Here is a 12,148-nt window from a genome sequence, read left to right as displayed (position 1 = left end):
CAAAATCCAATTAAGGTATGTGGATAAGCAGTGAAGGCTTATTCTCAGGAGAGTGTGAGTGGGGTCAGTGGCCCCCATACGCCCACACCGTATGGGCCACAATTATTCAATTTAGATAGTCAAGTACAAAAAGTACAGTTATTTATTATAGGCCCTGTGAACACAATGGAAAATGAATATAACAGGTATTATTATTGCACAACACTCTAGGGGGGGTCATTACAGGAATGACTGTGCAGGAAAAGTGCTGGTAAAAGTGGCCGTAATTCTGTTACCGCCACTCTTCCCGATCCGCCAAAGTACAGGTTTGATGGTGGGGGTTGCCTGATTTACCTCCAGTAAATCCACCGGATTACCAGTGCCAGTAATAACGGCATTCCCCTCCATGGAGTTGTAAAGGACTGCATGGAATGGGGAGTTACCACTCTTACCGCCACCTGTAATATCCCGGTAATTCCGGGATATCAGGCGGTGGGAATGGTAATACTGTTTGCCGGTATTCCGGTGGATTTACCGCTGGAATACCAGCAAACTCCTAATGACCCCCTATGACTCAAATATATAAAGTCACCATAGGTTCAAAAAGACATCAAATAGCTTAGGTAGCAAAAGCAGGTCATTATTTTAGATGCAGTCAATGATGGAATCACAAGACAATAATCTAACTTAAGAAGTCCATACCCTAAGATAAACGGGGCCTTGTGCCCAAAAGACACAAGAGCCACACTGTTTCTCACTAGAAGGAAATATCTGTAGGTAAGTTTCAATAAGCTTGTGTTGGTGATAGTTGAAAAGTTCTACAACAATTTTATCAGAGATAAGTATGTGTTTTCCTTTCTTCCAGATCCAGGGCTAACCCAGGGGTTGGATACTCGACCCAGGTTCAAAGACCGAAAGGTGAGTGGAATGGAGTAAGGAGACAAAGGGGCTTGTTCCCAAAATTGTCCTATGGAAGACAGGGGGGAGACAGGCACAATGCGTGTACTTACTTCCCTGGCTCTGATTCTCCCAGATGACTTACTGCACCATCTCGGGGTAGCTGGCGGCTCCATCTTTTGCTGTTTGTTCCAGTGAGAGGTGCCCAGGAGTTGCAGGTTTGAGGATTCTTCCAGTTGAATGGAAAAGCAAGATGCAATGCTTTTCGGAAACAAGACAGGACACTTCACAGGGTGGAGGATGGTGAGTTCCAGCGACTGTCTCCACACACAGGCAACAACAGGCGTCCTTCCAGTCACGGTCACAGCAGCTGGTCCAGGACAGATTCCTGTGAAGATAGAAAGCTGAAATTGGGAGAGAAGGCTACTAGTGGCAACCACTGAAGTTCCGTACTCCAACACGGAACAGCGACGCTTCTAGCAAGATAGCCCACGAAAGAGCTGGTTAGTCCTTTGGGCAGTCCAGGGACACTTTTGAAGGCTCAGAAGGGCAGAATCCTCAGGAAGCATTGAGACTAGTTGGTCCCACTAGTCCAAGAGTTGAAGCATCGCTCAGGATCTTCATAGGTCAGGCAGAGGAGCATGGCTTCACCCGGCTGGCTACTGGAAAGGACACTGTGCCATTTCAGGAGTCATCTTTGGATCTTCAGCAGGCTGCTCTTCTGTGAGTGATTCTTGGCTCCAACGATGATCTGAAGAAATGGTTGCCAAGATCCTCTTCTTATCCACAATCAGAGCTAGAAGCAAGTCCAAACCCACTAATGGTAAGGAATTGCACCATTCAAACAGCTGGTACTTGTCCAATCAGGGACAACTACTGGTTTCACATTTGCCACACACCCAGACTTTCTGGCACCACGGATGTGGACTGGGATTACATGGTCCCACCGCATTTCTGGCCCACACACACCAAAAGGCATCACTACACCGTGAAAGCTGCAGCTTTCCAAGGCAAGTGCATGACCTTATTTGGACTTTCCTGACCTGGGAAGGCAGGAAGAAGGTCAAACTACTATATATATGTCAAAAAAGGGGTGGGCCTACATCTATTTATACCATGTTAAAACAGGCCTTTTGCATGTAAAACTAAAATAGGTAGAGGGTCAGAACCAGCCTAACTTTTACTTAATATGGGCCAACAAAATTCCTTTGACACAACCTTCACACAAAATTATCAAAAAATATATATCTCATTTTATTCACACTATATAAAAAAATATAGCACATTATAAAAAATGATTCACATTAATCCATATTTACTACGATATTGTGTGAGGGTAGTATACATATAGGTGAGATACACACCATGACCAATGCTTATTGCATTATAACCCATGGAAGGGTACTCCCTCTGTTGATCACAATTTTTGGTAGGGTTCACAGTAAGTACTTTCCATGTGTCTCAAACCAACATTCCTTGTATTAGTGTACTGCATGCTAGCTATCACAGGACTCATATGATCCATGACCATGGGGTGTATCCCTTCCAGATATAAATAGAACATAAAACATGTATTTATTTATTTATTGTTCATTTATAATGCGCTTAATGCAAGCGTGTGGTTTCTAAGCACAGGATCGGGATTTGAACCTGTGCTCCACCACGTGTCTTGCTTCCAAGACAAATGCATTGCCCCTGAACATACAATAGATATGTCAACACTAGGGCCTCATTACTAGTCTGGCGGTATCCTAGCTGTAATACCGCCTAACTGTAATAGCGTTAGCTCCCACTGGTCCGGCGGTATTACTGCCAAATCACGGGTTGGGTGCCAACAGTAAATCCCCATTCCCCATTGGGTCCATTGGATCTAATGGGGAATTTTAAGTGCTAATTCCGTGCGCTAATACAGCCAGCGGTAATACCGCTGGAAACAGGGTGCTAAATGGGATTTTCACCTCCAGAAAGCTGGAGGTAAAACAGCCCATTTAGCACCCAACTTGTGATAGGGCCAGTCCTTAAATGCAGCGCTTAATACCGGAGAACCAGTTTCTAAGCGCAGGCCCGGGATTTGCACCTGTGGTAAGGTCAAATGGTAGTCCAAACTAGCAAACAACAAGGTCTAAGGGTAGATAAAGACATGTCATTTGATAAGTAATTTTGAATTAAAGAAATATATCTGTGAGTAGCTGTGTATTTGAACTCCATATGCTTCTCACCATAATTCCTGCATCAAACCGGACTCTTATGGTAAGTACATTGACATTGAATCGAACCATAATTATTCCCATGTCAGAAGGCCATACCATATCATTAGCTTGGTATTAACAGACAACTTCGACAAACATGGCCATTTATTTCTTATCTCTCACTGACAACTCAACCACAGCTAAGATACGATACAGGCAGGTAGTCTATCGACATGGCCTTCTGTAATTTCTGATCACAGATCATGGTACAAAGCTATAAGAATTCTAAGGAAGAGTTGAATCAGGACTGGGCATCCAACCTCCACATCTCCATGGTTATCCCCCAAAGACAGACGGGTAAAATGAATGATCATATCATGCACTGGTAAAACACCTTGGGTGCATTAAAATCCAATATTGTGATATTCGCACACCCATGTCGCCTGCAGCAATCTGCAAGTTCCTCCAGCAAAGAAAAGCCTTTCTTCAGCATCTCCACCCAGCAAAATGGTTTCAATGCTGGTTCCTTAAGTGTGGGGCATAGTCCTCTCATTACAGAAAAAGCAGATGAATTAGGATAAGTCAAAGGAGACCCCCCAACATATAGGTCTCAGAATGGGGCACTTCCTCCCCTGATTTATAGTCAATGTTGATTAGGAGTGTGAAGAACATATTATGCTGAATTCCCATTTCTGTGGACGCTTGTAATTGTTTGCAAATGATTGTGAGATATGCAACAGCAATGCACTCTAGTAAAAATGTCAATGATATTGACATGCCATGACTCATTTACATATTCCTTCGTCATGTTTGGAGTAGACTAGGGTCTACATTTTGTCTCTGAGTGGACCCTTCAGAGAACATCAAACCAGCTGTGGCAGTGTGTCTCCTGAGGATGCAGCAGTAGATGAGTGATATGGCAGGAGGGGTGTCGTTGTTATCCCACAGCAGATGCCTGAACCTTGCCACAGTATCATAAAGTGCAGACACTTAAAGCGCACCTAGGGGTATTGCACGATGCATGGTTCCCAAGAGAAATGTGTCCCCCAGCACTCTTGACAGCAGCTCAGCACTCAAGTTGAAATGACAAGGCACAAAGGGTTCACTACTAAGTTCTGTTTGCCATCATAACATGTATATCTGAACATTCTGTTCCATAGTCTCAGGATTACGGTAGTTTTGAAAATGTCTTTGATGCCACTTCTCTTTGCTTACTGTTACCTGCTTCGCAGACTCTGGTTGATTTCACTGAAGACTTCCAATGTCTTGCTCCTGCCACGGTTCCAGACTGCCATCACTCTTGACTCTTAGGGGGTCATTACGAGTTGGGCGGTAAGGGGTTAACGGCACCGGTAATGGTGCCGGTGCCGTTAACCCCTTACCGCCCTATTACGAGTCTGCTTGCGGGACCCGCAAAGGGCACCTGGTAAAACCAGGTGCCCTTAGCGGGTCCCGCAAACAGACCAGGGAGCTAACAACGGGCCCGTTATTAACGGGCCCGTTGTTAGCTCCCTCTCCATTCCCATTGAGCCCTATGGAGGCTCGAATGGGAATGGGGATGGGTTCCCTGAATGGGGAAATACTGGGTCTTCCAAGGTTGGAATGACCCGGTATTTCCCCATTCAGGGAACCCGGACCCGGTATGCGGTATGGGGGTAGCCATGGTGCTGATAGCACCATGGCTACCTCCAACCTCGTAATGACCCCCTTAGTCTTCTCCGTCATCTAGTTTCCTGTCCAGGTTTCTCCATGGAACAAGTTACTTACCTGTAACTGTTGTTCTCCAGCATGGGTCTGGCATGGATTCACATGCTCATGAATATTCCCCGTCGTCAGGCTGGGAATCCTCGGTATAGAAAAAAAAATCAGTATCAGTTTTGTTTCTGATCTGCCTTTCTTAGTAGTAACCAATCACTGGTCTCTGGGTCATACTGCCCCCAGCCAATGACTGCCCTCTCCCTAAGGCCCGCCTCTGGCAGCCATCCTCAGATTTGGTAGCACGTAAAGTGGCAGAATGACCAAGTGAAGAGCCGCAGAGGGGTAGGCGGGAGGGTTCGCATGTGAATCCATGCCAGACCCATGCTGGAGAACAACAGTTACAGGTAAGTAACTTGTTCCTTCTCCAGCATGGGGTCTGGCATGGATTCACATGCTCATGAATAAGAGAATACATAGCAGTACACACATGCACAACCACGGGAGGTGGCAACGGGCTCAACATTAAGCAATACAACAACTCAACATTAAGCAACTCTTACCTCCTCACCAGGCTCACCTTAGGCGAACAGGTTGCGCAGCACTGCTTGGCCGACCCTGGACTCCTCCCTGGAGTCCCGATCAATGCAGTAGAATCTTGTGAAGGTGTGCGTCGACCTCCACGTCGCCGCCCTGCATATGTCCAGCAGGGGCACACCAGACAGGAACGCCGTGGTAGCAGCGATCGCTCTGGTCGAATGGGCTCTCGGACGGCCGGGCAGCGGTCGGTTTGCCAACCGGTGACAGTGCATGATGCAGCCGGAGAGCCATCTGGAAATGGAAGTCTTTGAGAGAGCCTTCCCTTGATTCACAGTCCCAAAGTTCACAAACAGCTGTGACGGCTTCCGAAAACTCTTCGTGCGGTCCACGTAGAACTTCAGCGCTCTAGCTACATCCAGCGAATGCAAAGTTCTCTCAGCCGGCGACAAAGGCGACGGGAAGAAAACTGGCAACACCAAGGGCTCGTTGAGGTGGAAGTCCGACGGCACCATGGGCATAAAGGAGGGGTGTGCCCTCAGCACCACCCTCGTGTCATGAAAAGTCAAGTATGGAGGCTTGCAAGATAGGGCCTGGATCTCTCCCACTCGTCGTGCGGAGGTGATGGCCACGAGGAAAGCTGTCTTCCATGACAGGAACTTCAAAGGCGCCGAATGCATAGGCTCGAATGGGGCCCCCATGAGCCTGGTTAGCACCACATTAAGCTCCCACGCCGGGGCAGGAGCCTTCACCGGCAGGAATGATCGGAATAGTCCCTTCATGAATTCTTTCACCAGGCGATGAGACCACAAGGACCCCCGTCCCATAGTCCTGGTATATCGGGAGATTGCAGCCAGATGTATTTTGATGGAGGCGTGAGCCAGTCCAGCTTTGGCCAGCGACAGTTGGTACGGCAGTACTTGAGGGGCCGTAATCCGCAGAGGGTTAATCTTCTGTGCACGGCACCAGACAGAGAACCTCTTCCATTTATGTCCGTAGTACTTGAGAGTTGAGGACGCCCTGGCCTTTGCAAGAACCTCTCTGCAGTCGGCCGGGATGTCGTACACTCCAAACTCTAGTGCTGCAGGAGCCAGGCCTGCAAGTTCAGCGACTCCGGGTTGTGGTGAAGAATGGCGCCTCTTTCTCTGGAGAGAAGGTCTGCGTCCGTCGGTAGCTTGACTGGTGGGGACGTTGACAAGTCCAGAAGGTCCGGGAACCAGATCTGTCTCGGCCACGCCGGTGCGACGAGGATCATCCTGCACCGGGACCTCTTGAGCTGGTTGATGAGCCGGAGCAGCAACGGCAGCGGAGGCAACGCATAAAGAAATAGGCCATCCCAGGGGAACGAGAAAGCATCGCCCATGCTCCTCGGCTGGGGGAACCTGCTGGCGAACCTCCGGCACTTGGAATTCGTCGCTGTCGCAAAGAGATCAATTTGGGGTTCGTCCCATCGTCGGAAGAGTCGATCCACTTGATCCTGGCGTAGTTCCCACTCGTGGCACGAGCGCAGCTCCCTGCTGAGTGAGTCGGCGATTGCGTTTTTTATTCCTGACAGATGAAGAGGCACCAGAAACATCCCTGGGCGACGGCCCAATGCCACAGATCCTGGGCTTCCCTGGATAGGGCAGGGGACCTGGTTCCACCCTGCTTCCAGATGTAGAACATCGTGGTGGTGTTGTCGGTGAAGATCCTCACCACCTTGCCCTTGAGGGACGGAAGAAAGGACTTGAGGGCCCAGAACACTGCGCGGAGCTCCAAGATGTTGATGTGGAGAGACTTCTCCTCCGGGAGCCAAAGGCCTCTCGCGTGAAGATCTCCGGAGTGCGCTCCCCAACCTTCCGGGGAGGCATCTGTCGTCACCGTCACCTGGTGAGCTGGGGTCTGAAAGTCCGTGCCCGCCGACAGATGGGAGCGGGAACCCCACCACCGGATCACCTGATGGAACGTCTCGTTGAGAGGGATACTGTCCTCGAAGCTGCCCGTCGACTGGACCCAGCGGGCGTCGAGGAACTCTTGTAAGGGGCGCATCCGAAGGCTGCAAAGGCGCACCAGATAAATGCAGGGGGACATCATCCCGAGGAGGGATTTGATAGATCTTACCCTGGCCATGTCCGTGGCCAGCAGACGCTGCACCTTGCCCAGAATGGTCCTGGTCATTTCCTCCGACGGCGAGGCCAGCCGCGCCACTGTGTCGATCTTGACTCCCAGAAACAGGGCAACTTGCGACGGAACCAGGTGGGATTTTGGAAAGTTGATGAAGAATCCCAGGTCCGTGAGCAGCTGGACGGTCTTCGCAGTGTGCTCCCCGGCAAGCTCCCTTGTCCTTGCCCGGATGAGCCAGTCGTCCAGGTAGAGGTAGACGGGGATCCCCTGTAGGTGCAGCCGCGCCGCCACCGGTGCGAGGCACTTGGTGAACACCCTGGGTGCCGACTTCAATCCGAACGGGAGGGCCTTGAACTGGTAGTGCCGCCCTTTGACCACAAACCTGAGGAACTTTCGGTGTCTTTTTAGAATGGGGATGTGGAAGTACGCATCCTCCAAGTCCAACGACGACAGGATATCGCCCTCCTCCAGCTGTCCCAGCACGTGCTGGAGGGTGACCTTACGGAACTTCTGTGCCTTGATGTACTTGTTCAGTCGTCGTAGGTCCAGGATGGGGCGCCATCCTCCTGTCTTCTTTTTTACGAGGAAGTACCTTGAGTAAACTCCGGAGCCTCAAAGCCACTTTGGGACGAGCTCGATGGCACCCTTCTTGAGCATCGCCCTTACTTCCAACAGTAGTTGAGGGACGTGATTTTCCTTCCTGGCCACGGGTGTAACGCGAGGGCACTTCTTCTGAAACTCGAGGGCGTGCCCTTGGGCCAGGGCGTCCAGCACCCAACGGTCGGTGGAGATGGACCACACGCTGACGAACCTCGCCAGCCGGCCTCCCACCGGGGTGCTTCAGCGGGGGCCGACCCCACGGTCGGTTCAATCTTGTTTGGAGGCCGCCTTGCCTCCTTGACCTCCCTGTCGATGACGACGGGCACCACCTGACTTGCCGCGTCCCCTGTAGGCTTCCTGGGACGAAGATCTTGCCGCTTGGCGGTACGTGGAGGAGCCACTGCCGGATCCCTTGGAGGCACCTTGTCTGCCTCCGGAGCTCTGAAAGGACGGCCATCGTTGTTGGAGCACTGCCAGTGCCCGGGCAGTCTCTGTGTCTGTCTTGATGGCCTGAAGGGACTCATCAACCGCCTTCCCAAACAGGTTGTTCCCGTCGAAGGGCATGTCCAAAACCTTGGTTTGTATGTCCTGGCGGAAATCCGTGGCCTTGAGCCATCCTCGTCGTCTCAAGCAAACGCCGCTGCCCAACTGACGGAAACCGGTGTCGGAGATGTCCGTTGCCACCGTGATGGCGTGGTCCGAAGCAATCTCACTCTCCTGTAGGATCTCAAGGGCCTCAGCCCTTTTGGCGTCTGGAAGGAAGTCCAACAGAGGGGTGATTTTGAACCACAATTCCCTGTCGTAGCGGGCTACGCTAGCCAGGGCATTGGCCGCCTTGATAGTCGTCGCTGCGGATGAGATGATCCGCCGTCCCATCGCGTCCAACTTCCTGCCCTCGCCGTCCGGCGGGGAAGTTCATGTCGAGGCCGATGCCCCCCAGCTTTCTTCTTTGCCGCCGCCGAGACGACCAAATCCGGGGTAGGTTGCGCCCAAAGGCACAAGGGGGCAGCGTCAGGGACCCGGTACTTCTTCTCGTACCGGTCCCTCTTTGCCGGTGCCGTGGCAGGGTTCTTGAGGAGGGCGAGCCCCTCATCCCAGATGTCATCAAGAAGCGGTATGGCGAGGACCGTCTTCCTTTTATCCTCGCGCCGTTGGTAAAGGAACCCTTCCTTCTTCTTCTCTTCTGGGCAGAGCTGGAAGAGCTTGGAAATCATGGCATGAAAGGATCCAATTTCATCGGGCGGGGACGCCCGAGCAGAGGATGACGGGGGACACGTCCCGTCGTCGCCTCCGTCGTCATCTGTACCTGTCGTAGCCGTGTCCGTGCCTGTATCATCCCCGTGGGTAGTAGACCGGGGGGAAGGCAGAGCAGGCCGCAGAGGTGGGAGAGGTGGCGTAGGATGCTTCTGTAACGCTCACCTGGTTCCCCCGGAGGCGCAGGTCTTGATCTGGCGAGGATACTGTCTTCAGTGTTAGGCGCAGGGTTTGTTTTGCTCCCGGACTGGGCCCCCTTCCCACCGACAGTTTAAGCTGAAGAGTGAGATGTCTGCAAGGGTAAACCAAGGTATTAGTGTTTGGAAGGTTCGGAAAGTTCCTAGCCCCTCTCGCCCTTTCTTTCCCCGTGGAACTGGGTTGATATTGCGCTTACCTTATATAGGTAAATGCCGGGCTCTCCATCCTGCGTCTTGTGCAGGGGCGCTGGATCCAGTTGCTTCACTGGATGCGAGCTCTGCCTCTCGATAGCAGAGGATTTGCTGAGAGCGAAGACGCCGTTAATGCACAAGCGTGCCTTGTAAGTATTAAAGTTCCTTTTGCATTGTCCTCTTCTCTTTCAAAAGTCTTAAGTCTGTAAAGTCTATGTCTTTCCCTTTTTAGATGCTGTGACGATGAAGATTATCCTTCTAATGGCACGTAAGTAGAAAGACTGCACTAGCGCTGGAGAATGCTCCGTAATGTCTCTTTTGTCTTTGCAGGTGCTGAGGTGCAGCGCGAACAGATTGAAAGCGACGGGTAAGCAGTCTTGTAACTAAGCGTTACTAACCGATGTATCTTGCCTTGCAGGTGCCGGAATGCAGCGCGAGCTGAGTTGGAACGGGCGTAACATAGGTAAGCAGAACTTGTAGTTGAATATTACTGACCGATGTTCTCTCTCTTTGCAGATGTCGGATGCCGGAAGAGAAAGGCAGAAAAAGGCGCCTTGGATGCTGCCGTTGGATTAGGTAAGTAGATTCGCTGCCTTTACTTTAGCCTAACCTGTGCCTTTGTTTTGCAGGAGCTGCAGAAGACTGAAGAAGACTGAAGATTGGATTCCAGCAGGTTATTTCGTGTTCACAGGATCTGGAGCTGGAGGTTTCCTGGAGCTGACACAGTGAGCGTCCTGCTGCAGATGCAGAATAACGCGAAGCACGTGAAACCAATCGGGTGTGCTTTAAATAGCCTTCTGTAGTGCTTAGGCGTCTCCTTCCACGGCCCCACCCAGGTAAGAAAAGAGTTCCAGATTTCTAGAAGAGTTCCTGTGTTCTGCTTCCAGGGAGTGGCTCCTGCTCCACCCAGACAGAAAAAGTAGTTCCAGGCAGAGAAGGATCAGGAGACCAGTTAGCTGGTAAGTAAGCAGCATGATCTGCTACAGGTAGGTCCACCAAGCACTCTTATCTAATATGAGCCCGGCGCTTCCTGTGCCGGGACCAGTCACTATCATGAGCCTGGCGCCACTGGCGCCAGGACAAGGTCCAGAGGGTCCCTATAGGGACTGGCTGGTTCCTGGGATCAGAGTCATGGGCCTGCTTCCAAGGTCGTGGGGCAAGTCCTGACCCCTTGGAAGCAGGGATCATGACAGCTTCCTCCTCCTCTTATGCGGTGGACTTTCCCAAGGTCCTGGCTCTGGTTCCCCCATCGGGTCTGGCTCAGGTACCTCTGTCGGGGGGAGGGGCAACCTTGTCCTTATCTCCGAACATAAGGACTGAATTGCTGACAAAATGACCGCCGAAGTGTCCTGCGGCGCCGGAAACGACGGGCATGAGGGCTCTTGAGGAGCCTTGTCGGTGACCCCGTCGCTCTCATCGTCGCCCTCGTCGGGATCCCTCCCGATGGGCTGGGCCTCTTCCACGACTTCGATGAGCTCTTCTTCAGAGGTCGTGTCCGTATCCACGATGGCCACCAGCCCCTCCCCCACCATTTCCAACGAGGACTTCGTGGGGGTCTTCTCAATGGGCCTGAAAGACGACTCCCTCCGCGGTGGCAGGGAGACTCTGGGTCCTGAGGGCGCCTCCACTGGTGTAGCCTCCACAGGCTGAGCCAGGGTCGCGACGACATCCTCAATCGAGGTCTTAGCAGGGTGAATTAAGGCCATAGTCACCTTCTGGACGCCTGGGGCCTTCACCTTGGGGGGAGGGTCCGAGCCTCGCTCCCCCTCTGCCGGAATCTTCGAGATCGACCAGGGCCTCTCCAGAAGCTTTGCCGGGTTCTCGGACTTCCTCTTACCCGAGCCAGAGCATTGGCTCGTGGTTGATGGTGCCGGGGAGGATGCGCCCTGCCTGGCAGCCAAGGAGCCCGACCGTTCAGCGCTCCCGGTGCCCGCGGACTCGCGATGCTTAGCCTTTTGTTGGGCCCCCGTCGCCGGGGTGCCCTCACAGGACTTAGAAGACCGCTCAGACTTCCTTTTCTTCTTCTCGCCTGACGGGCTCTTCCCTTCCAGCCAGTTGGCGAGACGGAGGTGGCGATCCTTCATGGTCCGCTCCGACATGTTCCCACAAAACACGCAGTCCTTCTCCGTGTGCGTCTTGTCCTCATGGAGACAGTAGAGGCATAACGAATGCTCGCCCTCCTTGAAAACATTCTGAAGCTGGCATCCAGGGCAGGTCCTGAACAGCTTCCCGGGCGTCGAGCTTCCTTTCTCCTGGGCCATGTCCGGGGTAGGCCTCGGAACTTCTGGAATCCTCCAAAAGCGTAACTCGACGAAATCTTCACTCTTGAGGGGCGTAGAAAACTCCAAAACGGATCCCCGTTGATCGGATGTAGAAACAGTGGAGCTTGAGGCTCTATTTAATCGAAAAATGAGAAAAATCTCATGAAAAAAGCATGAAAACACAGCAAAAGCTCGAAAGCTACAGCACCAGGACTCCCAACACTTGAACGTGCGGTAAAAATCT

General features: G+C 52.1%; 1 protein-coding gene across 4 annotated transcripts in view; it reads right to left on the bottom strand.

Annotated features, from left to right (window-relative positions):
* The window catches only part of CACNA1F (calcium voltage-gated channel subunit alpha1 F), a 1,137,291-nt gene that overhangs the window by 336,432 nt on the left and 788,711 nt on the right, over window positions 1-12,148 (bottom strand). The gene's annotated exons all lie outside the window — the stretch shown is intronic.

The sequence above is a fragment of the Ambystoma mexicanum genome, chromosome 2p (genome assembly GCF_040938575.1).
Source record: "Ambystoma mexicanum isolate Mex_15411 chromosome 2p, UKY_AmexF1_1, whole genome shotgun sequence".
NCBI classification, from domain to species: Eukaryota; Metazoa; Chordata; class Amphibia; order Caudata; family Ambystomatidae; genus Ambystoma; species Ambystoma mexicanum.
The sequence above is the reverse complement of the archived record's forward strand: the minus strand, read 5'-3'. Positions and strand labels throughout refer to the sequence as shown.